The sequence below is a fragment of the Corythoichthys intestinalis genome, chromosome 15, assembly GCF_030265065.1.
Source record: "Corythoichthys intestinalis isolate RoL2023-P3 chromosome 15, ASM3026506v1, whole genome shotgun sequence".
NCBI classification, from domain to species: Eukaryota; Metazoa; Chordata; class Actinopteri; order Syngnathiformes; family Syngnathidae; genus Corythoichthys; species Corythoichthys intestinalis.
In genome coordinates this window covers 38,147,812-38,162,189 of record NC_080409.1, presented here as the reverse complement: position 1 = coordinate 38,162,189, position 14,378 = coordinate 38,147,812, and the positions used below count along the sequence as shown (strand labels likewise).

The 14,378-nt window shown below is 39.4% G+C and overlaps 1 protein-coding gene across 3 annotated transcripts in view; it reads left to right on the top strand.

Moving 5' to 3' along the window:
• grin3ba (glutamate receptor, ionotropic, N-methyl-D-aspartate 3Ba) overlaps positions 1 to 14,378 on the top strand; it is a 285,743-nt gene that overhangs the window by 141,166 nt on the left and 130,199 nt on the right. The window contains exon 1 of one of the 3 annotated variants that reach the window (XM_057859843.1): positions 4,117 to 4,178. The exons of the other annotated variants lie outside the window; for them this stretch is intronic. The gene's annotated coding sequence lies outside the window, so the exon portion shown is untranslated. Of the gene's footprint in view, positions 1 to 4,116; positions 4,179 to 14,378 lie in introns of those variants that run through there. 3 annotated transcript variants of the gene reach the window in all.

Below are 14,378 nucleotides of genomic sequence, written 5' to 3'. Positions count from 1 at the left end.
TCTTATCCCTTTGAGATATTTGTTCTATATTAGGGCTAAAACAATGCCATTGCACATTATTCCAAAGCACATTTCAGCTAAAATGTGATATAAATAATGTGATTTTTATTGTATATGAACCCGTTAGTGATCATTCCCTGCCAGTCAAAATGCAAAAGCCTAATTCTGAGAGGTCTTAAAGATTATCCTGAGCAATTATTCTCTGTGATTTTTTCCCCCCTCCTTTATCTGTTGTAAACTCAAGTGGAATCTAATCTAACCTGAAGACCAACAGAGGACGTTTGACAAAACAATCAGCTCACTTGTGGAATAACAATATGCTGACGGATTGCATTGTTTTGTCACCATCCAAACAAACTGAGATGATTAATCACAATTTCAGGTGTTAGCATAGTTGATGAAGCCGCATTGTGGAGGACGTCTCAGTTGACCAGAGAGTTGTCTTGTGTAATTGCGTGCAAATAACAATGTTGTTATTAATTACTAAACATCTCCTGGGTTCTTGAGTTGAATACTGACGACTTTGCAGAACAGACGCGCCGGCATATGCTAATTATTTTAGAAAAATGACCACATTATGTATTGGCGTAATACATTTTCACCTCCGCGAATGATCCTGTTTCGGTGTCATTGACAATGATAGACATCCAATCCATTTGGACTGGGATAGCTGACAACAATTGATTGATGCTAACCTCCCAGTCCCAATGGATTGGACATCTATTGTCGTCAATGGCAGCCAATATGGTTGTTGACATTGTAGTTTCAGTGTTGTAAGTGGTAATAACCCAGGTTACTGTATGGTCATTTTAATAAAGGTTCCAATGTTTTGACGACTATTCTACATACTGTATACATAAACATTAGCCCCTTGCATACGCGCCAAAATACGGGGAAAATCGCGGGATTCAAACGAGTAGCCCATTTGTGTCAAACCAATTTCCCGGGTCGACTGACATGGAGATTAAGTGGACATTTCCCGGGAAGCGGTGTGCGTGAGTTAGATTCCCGAGTCACAGCACGATGGCTAATGACGTAAATACATTGGTACCTCTACATACGACGTTAATTCGTTCCAGGTCCTTGTTTGTAAGTCGAAATGGTTGTATGTCGAGCAGGATTTTCTTATAAGAATGCACTCTAATTCCATTAATTCGTTCCACAGCCCGAAAACCTACACTAAATTCTCATTAAATATTGATGGTACTGTTGCAAATATCAATTACAAAGAGCAAAACAAATACATTATGAATAAAAATAAGAATCATAATATAATAATACAATAATAGCAATAATAATGATAATAATAATACCTGTAATAATTAGGCCTGTTGCGATAACAAATTTTAGTGTGCGATAATTTATCTCATAAATTATTGCGATACTATTGCGCCCCCCCCAAAAATTTTTTAAACCAATTTACAATAACACTTTGAGAATACAGTATATATTAAGAGATCAAGTACACCCATTTAAACGCGATAAGAAATCACAACTAAAAAAATAGCCCATGCCTCTTAAGTAAAAGACAACAATATTAATACCGCAAAGAAACCCAGAATAAATAAAATGTGTTTTTCAAGGAAAAAAAAAACAAAAAACAGTTGCAGTTAATAACTTAAGCATTTAGGCAAATGAAAACTTTCCCCCTCATAGCTTCTTTAATGGTGTTCCATAGAGATGCAACGATACAGTTAAGTCACTGTTCAGTACAATTTTCAATACGGGGTATACGATTTTCGATCTGATTCAATACATTTAATGCTCTGGAAAAAAATAAATAAATAACAACCGTATTTTTTGTTTCTTTATATATATATATATATATATATATATATATTTTTTTTTTTTTTTTTGCAAACGAGCAAAAATTAAATTGCCATCATATAAACATGCATTTTAGTGCATAATATCTATGTGCTTACTTCTTACTGATTTGAAGAAATTTAGTATAAAAGTGCTGAGAACAATCTTTACTGTTTGTAAAGTGAGGCGGGTCACACTGTTGATTGCTACAGCACTCTTAGCAGCTAGGTTTACTTCATGAGCAAGACATCCTATTTGTGGTCCGAATCCATCTGTGTCACGTACTGAATTAACAATATTTGCAGCATTATCTATAGTCACTGGTATGGATTGATTTGGCCTTCTTAATTTCCATTCAGTCATGGCGGTTTAAACAATTCATCGATGTAGTATATGAACTACGTGTCCCATAATCACTCTGGGCTCACGTAGCCAATGGCATTGGACGTCGCACATCTAGTTTGCTTTTTCATGATATCTAGTGAGCACGTGCATTAAAAAAGTTAGCACCAGATATCATTGAAGCGATGTTCTGTCATGATAGATCTCAGCTACTCTCGTTTAACCAGTTTGCATTATTTTATTGCAGTGTTTTTCCTTATTCAGATTTTTTTCAAGACTACAGTTACAGTTAGACTTAACTTTGATGGTTAATGCAGTTATTGCAATTTTGTTGTTTTATCACAATAGATTGGTTTATTTACATTTCAAAAACCAGAAGCCATTCGTTGACAAATGTTACTGCACTTTAGTTTACATATTTAAATGTTCAGATATTAAGATTTGAATGAGGGAAAATAACATGCTTTTTCTCTCAAATATATTGTTCATTTGTTTCGGATGTACTGTAATTATTTTCTGTATAAAAATGAATTTGGTGTTCAAAAAGTCTTTTTTTCAAACTTGAGTCTTGAAAAAGAGGGGCTCGTCTTATTATCAGGGCTGTCTTTTATTGGGACGAATACTAGAGGCGTGCAAAATTTCCGATTCTTAGATTATTCGCGATTCGGCCGTGGAAGATTTGAGAACGATTCACAAACATCCAAATTCCGATTATGGAATTATACCAGGTAAAACGGAAGTAAAACACAGTCAGCGCCGACTTTGGAACGCAATGAGGAACGGACCGAGAGTAAATATCCATGTTCAACTCATGCCGCTAGATAAAAAAACAATCATACCTGACCGCGGCCGACAGCCGCTACAAACAACGCCCAGTTGCTAGTTGCTACAAACATACGGCTACAGTAGATATCATATATATGTAGAATTAGATGCAAAATGACAGACAAAGGCGGTGTTAGAACGAATATTATTGAACCGAGATGCGAAATGACAGACTTTCCGGCGTTAGTAAACAGCCGCCATCTTAAAGCAGTACTAAAGCAGTGACTTCTCTAGAAGGCTCTGTTGTCGCGAACCTAATTAACTTTTTATCTAAAATACTCCTAAATCGGCAGAATCTTGTCTTGAGTCTATCTTTAAATGATGAAATAGTTTTAAAACTTTGACAAAAGTCGACAGAAGGGAAATTATAGAATAACGGAAGCAATTTTAACAACTGTAACAGTTGATTCACAACATTAAATTAATTGAATGTAGTTTAAAGCTGCTGATACAGAATGGGGACTGGAGTTTTTATTTACTGTTATTTTTGGATATTTGTTTACTGTTATATGCTAACTTGATACTGAAATAGTAGTTTGGTATAGCCTGAGAGGATTTTTGAACAATTTTGGAACTAATGTACACAACATTTATTTAAAAAAAAAAAAAAAAAAAAAAAAAAAAGGACGGAGGTGCATCAATAATCGTTTTATAATCGAATCAGAGCTTCTGAATCGTAATCGAATCGTTAGGTGCCCAAAGATTCCCAGCTCTAGCGAATACTGTAAAAGCCGAATTTTGTTCATGTCCTACTGTGACTTAACCAAAAAAAAAATAAAAAATAAAAAAATGAAGAAATCTGATAATATTTACAACTGAAATGGTATACATATGTTATAATTTCAATAATTTAGACAAGTTTAAGGTGAAGAAGGTCCAAAACGATTAATTGGTTATCAAAATAGTTGTCGATTAATTTGCTAATCGATTCGTTGTCGATTATTCGATTAATTGTTGCACCTCTAGTCAAAGTTAATGTGTGGTTTATGTGAGAAGTTGTTTTGGGGATGGCGTGGCTCAGTGGTAGAGAAGTTGTCCCAGAGGTTATGGGTTCGATTCTCTGCCCTGAGAACTCGCCTAAGTATCCTCGAGCAAGATACTGAACCCCACATTGCTCCTGGTGCTGCGTCACCAGTAGGTAGATGGCGATGTAGTGTAAAGTGCTGTGAGCACCTTGAAAGGTGGAAAAGCGCTATATACAGTATGTAAGTATAACACCATTTACTTTTTAGAGCAACTCTAAGCTCATCTATCAATGTCAATGACAGCTAGTAAGATAAAGATGGCCCTCTTTGTCATGATTGCACTTTTTACCAAAATGACATGCTTTGTTTTGTTTTATTGCATGTTTCTGGTTGGCTAACGTAGCCTATGTAATATTTGCTTTAGCATGTACATGGCAGTCTGTTTTTTTTTTTGTGTGTTTTTTTTTTTTTTTGGGGGGGGGGGGGGGGGGGCAAATGGGAAATGCAATTTTTATATATTTGAGAAAAAAGAAGGGGGAGGGGGTAGTAGTGACTGCACATTTCATGTTGCATTATTTTGAGTTTATGGGGTTTGAAATCAGATTTCGCTCCCTGCTGTGAAAACACACAGAGATGCGCAACAGCTCTCTTTCTCATTCAAGCTGCAAACTATCAACCTTTCACAAGTGCGGATATTAAAGCCCACATATCAGTCTTCTGTGGCCGTCTTTCATCTCCAACATATATTTACAGCCGCTATCTTTTGCGTCCCGCCGCATGTACACCTGCTGAAATATTAATGTGTCTGCTGGAGTGTTGTCTTGGAATGCCGCCCACCCCTCTATTCAATCCCAATCCCCCCCCGTTCCTCATCACGAGCTTTGTTTGTGGTCCGAGGAGGAAGCAAAGCAGCTATTCACACACAGTCGGGCACCAGTCCACACTCTCTGTGCCAGCGATGTGTGTGCATGTGTGGCAATGATGGGGTGTAACGAAGTACAAATACTTTTTCGCTGTGGCTTGAATACATTTTTTACTGAGTATTTATTTTTTTGTCTTTTTTCCCCGTACAAAACAGACAACAGTATTTTTTACTTCTAGTAGGACTGCTACTTTTTTCTGATAGAAAGTTAATCGGTTTTAGCAGCTATGATACAGCCGACATTTTTGGTTAACTGAGTCATTGCCTCAAATGGATTGGACTCGTCAGATGTGTATAATTCGTAATTACGTTGTATCAACATAGCATTAACTTAGTGATCAATGTGTTAACTCATTCACTGGTATTGATGGCAAAACAACAATAGCTGCCAATCCCTCCCAGACATTTAATTAGATCAAATAGATCGAAGTTGTCGCTGGCTGCCAGTTACAAAAACTCTAAAATTATTCATTAGTTTTTACCTTTTCACTCTTTTGGCATTATTTGCTGTTTTAAGCATTTTTGGCTGTAACATTCTTTGGCAGAGAATCCTGACACTTTGTTTTGCACCCTCGACGATAGCATTTAATTTTTTGTTTAACCACGTTAGCCAAATGGGAAAAGTTTCCAGTTTACAACGCCACCATTTCATTTGAGAGTTGTATCATTGGCTTAGGTTTTAGTACTCTTGATAACAACTAACCAGCTGAATTAGGTGAGTTTGAATAACACACAACAGTTGGTAACAAGAAACTGACCTGTTTATTCAGTGACAAACACAAAACATTATAAATAACAAACAGAAATGGCATAGTCAGTCAGTAAAACGTGCAAATAATATTGTAAACTGTCTTAAAAAAGCAAAACACACAAACAACCTCAGTGGAAAATCCCACAAACCCCCCAAGCTATTAGATGCTTTTAATGTTTCGTGCATTAGTTACAAAAATTGTATAAAAAGCCTCTCAGGTTTAAATAAACAACTATTTCAGTATCAAGTTAACATTTTAAAACAGTAAATAAAATACTCAAGTCCACATTCTGTATCAGCAGCTTTAAACTACATTCAATTCATTTCATTTTGCGAATCAACTGTTAAAGTTGTTAAAATTGCTCCCGTTATTCCATGATTTCCCTTCTGTCTACTTTCGACATGTGAAAGTTTTAAAACTGTTTTGAAGATAGATTCAAGTCATGATTTTGCCGATCTATGAGTATTTTAGATAAAAAGTAGGGCTGTCAAAATTGTCGCGTTAACGCGCGGTAATTAATTTTTTAAATTAATCACGTTAAAATATTTGACGCAATTAACGCACATGTCCCGCTCAGACAGTATTCTGCCTTTTGGTAAGTTTTACAGCAAGGCTTTTTGTGCAGTCTAACAGCGAACTCTTGTGGTCGCTTTGCGACATGGTTTTTTTGTTTTCTTGCCAGTTGTAATGTTGTGCTTATATGATCCTTGGACAAGATTTGTCCGTAAGTATGGTTGTTGTAAAGAATGTGAATATTATGTTAGTAAGTGAAATGTTATATTTTTTTGTATGAGACGCTTTTTGTTTATGTTTAGTGAACCTGTATAGCATGCTAAGCTAACGTTGTTGCTAATGCAATGCAAGTGTACCTATTTTCTGTAGTTTTACGACGGTCTAAAGAGAACAGTGGTTTGAGGCTATTTTATTAATAAATCAGATGAAAAAGGAAGAAGTCTGATTATTAAGGCATCGTTCACTAGCTGTCTAGCTTTGGAAAAAGTAGACGCTTCGGAGTGAGGACAGCATAGACAGATTTAAATGACAGTAAAGTGAAATGCCCACTACAGTCCTTATGTACCGTATGTTGAATGTATATATATCCATCTTGTGTCTTATCTTTCCATTCCAACAATTTATTTTACAGAATATATATATAATTTACAGAAAAATATGGCATATTTTATAGATGGTTTGAATTGCGTTTAATTGCGATTAATTAAGATTAATTAATTTTTTAGGTGTAATTAACTCGATTAAAAATTGTAATCGTTTGACAGCCCTAATAAAAAGTTAATTAGGTTCGCTCGGAAGGTTCACAACAGCCTACTAGGGAAGTCTCCTGCTTTAAGATGGCAGCTGTTTACTAACGCAACTAGTTTTCAATACTTCAATGTTGCTAACGCCGTCAAGTCTGTCATTTTGCATCTAGTTCTATATACATATGATATCTATTATCTAGAGTAAAACGATGTTGACGTAGTTTGTAGCGGCTGTCAGCAGCAGTCAGGTATTCTTGTGTTTTTTATCCAGCGGCATGAGTTGAGCTAAAGCCGTGAGTGTAGCATTGGCATTACCCGGGTCTATGACAAGCATGATGTTTACTCTCGGGACGCAATGCGGTCCGTTTCTCATTGCATCCCGAAGACCGCGCTTTGTATTAGTTCCGCTTTACTTGACATATTTCAATAATCGGAATTTGGATGTTTGTGAATCGTTCTCAAATCTTCCACGGCCGAATCGCTCAAGGATGTAATGACATGTTGTACCGTGGTTCTAAGTGTTGGATGGTGCGTCTTTACTCACGAGAGCTAATGGCTCGTCATCCAGAATGAATTCTTCGGCAATGACTCTTGTTATTCCCTGGGCTTTGCCACTGTCGAGTGTCAGTTTATCACGCATAGCAAAAGTTTCTGCCAGTGTTAGTTGCGTAGGACCTTTCTTTTTGTCTTCGGTTTTCTTAACATACTTCTTATATTGTTTGTGGTGGCATTTCGCTAAACGCTTGATTAGGTTGGTTGTATTAAAACTTCTTACAGCTTTACCACCACGCTCGACTTTATTGTGGCATATGTTGCACTCTGCCTCTTCGTCTTTGTCATCCTTTAAGGTGAAATGATCCCACACAGCTGACATTTTTACCGATAAAGTCTCTCGGTAAATTGGGAGACGGTAATGTAAATGTAGTGTGTTGAAGGTGTGCCGTAAAATGCGGACCGGATTTTAGGGAAACCGAAGCAAAAACTGGAATGGATTATGAACCGGACTGTCAGGATATTCCGGAATGACTTTAATCAAGAACCTCGGTAGAGTTGTTGTCTCAAATGTACGTTTAAGGTCGCCATCATTTGCCATCTCTACAAGCTGATCCTCCTGTTGCACAAACATGCTTGAATCACTCGGTTTATTCAAAAACGGGTCATGAATCCACTTTTTCGCAGTTCGTGGGTTTTCGAGGTTGTAGGCTCATCTTCTGGCTCGTCAGGTGCCCTTTTCGCCATAAAAATTGCTCCAAAGACGTCTGCTTTCCAGTCATCTTCACTCGTGTGGGGGCTAATTATTTCCGGGAAATTATGTGCTGGGCCCGTGGCTTAGTCATACGTTATTATCGAGGACAAGCACACATAGATATATTATATATACAAAACGAGATGTACTACTAGCAGTCCAATCAATGGATTTCTATGACGACATTCTAATCTATCCTGTAGTAATATATCTAGAGTACACAGGGATATTGGTGTGTTAAGCTGGGGCACAGAGTTAATTCGGCCAGAATGCGGTCGTTAATAAATAATTATTTCTGTGCAGCCCGGTAGCAAATGTGACATGGACCGGTACCGCGACGCGGCCCTGCAGATGGGGACCCCTGCGTTTCAGTAAATGCTCGTTACTGAAAGAAAGGCATTGGTGACACGTGAAGGAAACTTACAGTTTACATACTTAAATACTTTGAGCTATACATTTCAGTCGACTACTGTACTTAAAGTACATTGAGTTCTTTGCCGCCTGTAGTGTGTGTGTGTGGCAGTTTTGAAGTGAAGTACGTCCACCTGGGAGCTGTGGTCAGCGTCTTAAAAGTGATCCCTAGCTTGACGCACACCTGAGGCCCGCCTTTGCCCTCTGCATCCACTCGCAAGCTCTTAAGGCTAAGCCTCCACTTCACATCTTTAATAAGCTCTCAAACTGCAGGTGCTGCGGGTTGCTTTGTGCGCCCGTGTTCGGAAATCTATTTTTTTTTTGTGTGTGTGCGCGCAGGCGTTTGGCCGAAGCTTTATGCGCCGATGCCTAAATAAGGAATGAGCTTAGTAACCGTGAGCTGCTCCCCCGTGTTGTGATCCGGCGCACCCGTGTCAGTCTGCTTGCGCTATGTAGCCCAGAGATCCTTGTGGGTTTATTGTGCTCACACTGGGGGGCTTATGTGGGAGACTTTCTTAACCTTTTAGGATTGGAACACTATGCCAGATATCGGGGTTTGGTACCTAGCGTAGTATTAGGGTAACAGTTAGGGATGGGAATTGATAGGATTTTTACGATTCCATTATCTATATTGCTTAACGATTCGATTCTTTATCGATTCTCTTATCGATTCTAATTTGAGGAAAAAGAAGAACAAACATTTTGATTGGCATTTAGTTTGTTTAATCAGAAGTCACAACGTTACAAACTCACAACGTAGTCGAAGAGGCCCAAAGACTCAATGTTAACTGTGGCAATATGCAACTGTGGCAAATAGACAAGAATGCGTAACATTTTACTGAAATATTTTTTTAATAGAAATAAAAAATCCTCCTTTATAAAAGGACATATGAGCTGATAGCACTCAAAAATAATAATAAAAAAAGATAAATACTGTCAAATTCAACAGAACAGTGCGTAGTGCAAATGTGCAAAATTAACAATTCTTTTGCAGAAAAAAGAGGATGTCTGCTTTTTCAGGTAGGATACGCGATCTTTCTGGGCTTACAGTGGGGCAAATAAGTATTTAGTCAAACACTAATTGTGCAAGTTCTCCCACTTGGAAATATTAGAGACGCCTGTAATTGTCAACATGGGTAAACCTCAACCATGAGGGACAGAATGTGTTTGCTTTTTAAAGAATTTATTTGCAAATCATGGTGGAAAATAAGCATTTGGTCATTACCAAAAGTTCATCTCAATACTTTGTTATGTACCCTTTGTTGGCAATAACGGAGGCCAAACGTTTTCTGTAACTCTTCACAAGCTTTTCACACACTGTTGCTGGTAATTTGGCCCATTCCTCCATCTCCTCTACAGCAGTGATGTTTTGGGGCTGTCGTTTGGCAACATGGACTTTGAACTCCCTCCACAGATTTTCTATGGGGTTGAGATCTGGAGACTGGCTAGGCCACACCAGGACCTTGAAATACTTCTTACGAAGCCACTTCTTTGTTGCCCTGGGTGTGTGTGTGTTTGGGATCATTGTCATGCTGAAAGACCCAGCCACGTCTCATCTTCAATGCCCTTGCTGATGAAAGGAGATTTTCATTCAAAATCTCTCGATTCATGGCCCAATTCATTCTTTCCTTTACACAGATCAGTCGTCCTGATCCCTTTGCATAAAAACAGCCCCAAAGCATGTTTCCACCCCCATGCTTCACAGTGGGTATGGTGTTCTTCGGATGCAATTCAGTATTCTTTTTCCTCCAAACACAAAAACCTGTGTTTCTACCAAAAAGTTGTATTTTGGTTTCTGACCATAACACATTCTCCCAGTCCTCTTCTGGATCATCCAAATGCTCTCTAATGAACCACAGACGGGCCTGGACGTGTACTTTCTTCAGCAGGGGGACACGTCTGGCAGTGCAGGATTTAAGTCCCTGGCGGTGCATTTTGTTACTGATAGTAGCCTTTGTTACTGTGGTCCCAGCTCTCTGTAGGTCATTCACTAGGTCCCCCCGTGTGGTTCTGGGATTTTTGTTCACCGTTCTTGTTATCATTTTGACGCCACGGGATGAGATCTTGCATGGAGCCCCAGATCAAGGGAGATTATCAGTGGTTTTGTATGTCTTCCATTTTCTAATAACTGCTGGCACAGTTGATTTCTTTACACCAAGCGTTTTACCTATTGCAGATTCAGTCTTCCCAGCCTGGTGCAGGTCTACAATTTTGTCTCTGGTGTCCTTCGACAGCTCTTTGGTCTTTGCCATAGTGGAGTTTGGAGTGTGACTGACTGAGGTTGTGGACAGTTTTCTTTTATACCAATAATGAGTTAAAACGGGTGCCATTCATACAGGTAACGAGTGGAGCCTCGTTAGACCTCATTAGAAGACGTTAGACCTCTTTGACAGCCAGTAATCTTGCTTGTTTGTAGGTGACCAAATACTTATTTTCCACTCTAATTTGGAAATAAATTATTTAAAAATCAAACAATGTTATTTTCTGTTTTTTTCCCCACATTCTGTCACTCGTGGTTGAGGTTTACCTATGTTGACATTTACAGGCCTCTCTAATATTTTCAAGTTGGAGAATTTGCACAATTGGTGGTTGACTAAATACTTATTTGCCCCACTGTATGTGAAGTATACAATATGCAAATACATTTTTAAAATACTGTTTACTCCGAACCGAGCCCCTTGGTAAGGGCTGTTCGGTTCCTGTACGACCGGTGTCAGAGTCTGGTCCGCATTGCCGGCAGTAAGTCGAATTCGTTCCCAGTGAGGATTGGACTCCGCCAAGGCTGCCCTTTGTCACCGATTCTGTTCATAATTTTTATGGACAGAATTTCTAGGCGCAGCCGAAGCGTTGAGGGTGTCCGGTTTGGTGGCCTCAGCATTGCATCTCTGCTTTTTGCAGATGATGTGGTGCTGTTGGCTTCATCAAGCCATGACCTCCAACTCTCACTGGGGCGGTTCGCAGCAGAGTGTGAAGCAGTTGGGATGAAGATCAGCACCTCCAAATCCGAGACCATGGTCCTCAGCCGGAAAAGGGTGGCATGCCCTCTCCGGGTCGGGGATGAGATCCTGCCCCAAGTGGAGGAGTTCAAGTATCTTGGGGTCTTGTTCACGAGTGAGGGTAGGAGGGAGCGGGAGATTGACAGGCGGATCGGTGCAGCGTCTGCAGTGATGCGGACTCTGCACCGGTCCGTTGTGGTGAAGAAGGAGCTGAGCCAAAAGGCGAAGCTCTCGATTTACCGGTCGATCTACGTTCCTACCCTCACCTATGGTCACGAGCTGTGGGTCGTGACCGAAAAAACAAGATCCCGGATACAAGCGGCCGAAATGAGTTTCCTCCGCAGGGTGTCCGGGCTCTCCCTTAGAGATAGGGTGAGAAGCTTGGTCATCCGGGAGGGGCTTGGTGTCGAGCCGCTACTCCTCCGCGTTGAGAGGAGCCAGTTGAGGTGGCTCGGGCATCTGGTTCGGATGCCTCCTGAACGCCTCCCTGGAGAGGTGTTCCGGGCATGTCCCACCGGCAGGAGGCCCCGGGGTCGACCCAAGACACGCTGAAGAGACTGTCGCTCGGCTGGCCTTGGAACGCCTTGGAATCCCGCCGGAGGAGCTGGATGAAGTGGCTAGGGAGAGGGAAGTCTGGGCTTCCCTGCTAAAGCTGCTGCCCCCGCGACCCGACCCCGGAATAAGCGGAAGATAATGGATGGATGGATGGATGGATGTTTACGCCGATCTTTTTAATTTAAATTTTAAATTTTTTAAAATTAATTTCTTTAGAGGGTGGGGTGAGGGGTCCTACTTCGCAGTTTTTAACTTTTCGCCTTGGGTTTTGTACCCCATTAACTGGAAAAACCAAGGGATTACTGTACACCAAGAGCTCATCAACCTGTAAAAATCCATAAATAAGACGCACTGAACCATAAACCATAGGGTTCAAAGTAGGGCGAATATTTTAGTAATCGAGTAATCAACTGAAAATTCTATCGATTAATCGAGTAATCGGATAAAATATATATATTTTTTAGGTAAAGAGCAATTATAAATATACTTGAGAAAAAAAGACATTTAATCCAATATTGAACCATTTCAGTCAATCAATGTCTTTATTTTTGATGTACATTGTTGAAAACAGCCAACAATTGCATCTCAGATGTGACTAGAAAAAAAATTCACTGCCTTCATTAAAAAAAAATTCTAGATCTTATAAAACAAAAAACATATTTCTTACCTAAAAACGTAATTACGCTTGATAACAAAAATCACTTCAAAGCTACCTGTTTTTCCCACGTGGTTTAATTGAATTTCCATTTGTGTCGAGCTATTTTTAAGTTCTAGTTAAGGTTTAAGTTAGTCTAAACTGTAAGTACTGATAGGATTTTTAGTTTTTGCAGTGTTCAAAATAAATGTATGATACTTGCTGTATTGGAGCACATTAGGGACCAGTGCTACTTGGTGTTTTATTCAGCAATGACTACCGAGCTAAAACTGACAGTTAGGTTTAGTATGTTTTAATTTTACACCCTCATCACTCTACAGCGCTGTGTTTTTACAGATTAACTAAAGCCTGTATGTAAAACACGTTAACCATGCATCGACAGTGGTCATAATCAATAGAAACCTAGCTCTCCGAAGGGCTAACGTTACGTGAGCGAGTGACAGTAACGTTATATTTATTAGCGCTAAGAAGTCTACTGCTTAAAGATGGCGGCTGTTTACTAACGCTGCCCAGGGGCGGCCGAGTCTGTCATTTCGCATCTAGTCCTAAATGCATGCGATATCTATGAGATTCATCGGACACTACCTGCTACCACACTAGCATCATGCGGGCGTAGTTTTTAGCCATGTCGGCGTAGTTTGTAGCGGCTGTCGGCTGCAGTAAAACGTGATGCTTAGAGCTGGCAAAATTAAACGATTCCTCGAGGTGAATAAACTACTCGGATCAGTTTTTAAACTCGATTTACTCAAGTTGCTTGTAAGGTGTGCTTTAATGCTTTTGCACACTAACAGTATTTACAATAATTAAACCAATTATGTGTGTTTAAAACTAGGTGTTATGATTGTTTTCTCATGTAACAGTCTATTCGCTTGTGCTTTAGTGCTTACACAATGAAAAGAGTAAGGTTTCTGTTGTCAGTCAACGATACCGTAACAGCTATTTCTTGGTAAACGAAGCTTACGCATGTGCAATGAATGCTCTCCCACTTGTCAATAAAAGACGCAACCCCAGGGAGGGGGCTGAGAGAGGCTCACTGCGAGCGAGCGTACTGCGCTGTCGACCCTCTCCCTTCGTCTCAAGTCTGATCTTTCCTCCGTCCTTTCCTAGGTCTTTGTTGTTTTCTTAGTTCAAGTATTAAGTTTAGACCTAACATTGCTCGAGTGTTCGTTTCAGTTCTAGTTCAAAGTGGGAGGGAAAAATACAGGCCTATAGTCAGAAAATTATGGTACTTTTTTCCCATTTTTTTGTCTTGTGTGATTAGTATTTTTTAAAAAAACAAAACAAATGAGTGAAATTTTAATGTGTTTTTCAATTTCAAGTAACAGTTTGATTTAAAATATGCATTTGTTAAAAGATTCATACTTTTACTATTGGAAACTCAAGACTAAAAACATCACATTAAAAAAGATGACTATAATCTGACTAAATCTAACAAAAAAATCCATCAAACGACCAAAGCTGTTTTCACACCTTTGGTCAGTTTGTTTTGTTCTGAATTAAAGTGGTAAATCAAGACACCTCTGCAGTATAAACACATATATCTACATGAATGCAACGCATACATCATCAAGTGAATTATGCCACCACTGCTCGACAAAAAAAAAGAGACGGGAACGAGCAATGGTGCCGATGAAGAGGAAAATA